Source organism: Buceros rhinoceros, unplaced genomic scaffold (genome assembly GCF_000710305.1).
Source record: "Buceros rhinoceros silvestris isolate BGI_N320 unplaced genomic scaffold, ASM71030v1 scaffold27244, whole genome shotgun sequence".
In the NCBI taxonomy this organism is placed as follows: domain Eukaryota; kingdom Metazoa; phylum Chordata; class Aves; order Bucerotiformes; family Bucerotidae; genus Buceros; species Buceros rhinoceros.
The window spans coordinates 1,101-1,349 of NW_010410403.1; the positions used below are offsets into that span (position 1 = coordinate 1,101).

At 70.3% G+C, this 249-nt stretch overlaps 1 protein-coding gene across 1 annotated transcript in view; it reads right to left on the bottom strand.

The window, feature by feature from the left end:
- Positions 1 to 249, bottom strand: part of LOC104493004 (ras-specific guanine nucleotide-releasing factor 1-like) — a gene marked incomplete at both ends in the record, with an annotated part of 9,494 nt that overhangs the window by 462 nt on the left and 8,783 nt on the right. The window lies entirely within an intron of this gene.

The following is a 249-nucleotide window of genomic DNA, read 5'->3' on the forward strand; positions in this document are numbered from 1 at the left end:
TGGGGGAGTGGGGGTCTGGCCCCAGTGCAGCCACCGGGTCCCAGCTCGGTGCCAGTGCAGATGGGACAGTGCGAGCACTGGGCTGGCCCCTGCGCTGCGGGTGGGGAGCACAGCTCAGCCCACAGCCCCGAACACCGTGGTGAGGGCTAAAGTCAGAGGGTCCCAGGGGGTCTCCAGGGCCAAACAGCTCCCGTGGGGCTGCGGCAGGGGGCAGCCTCGTTCTCCCCTTCCGTGCCGCTGGGCTCAAAC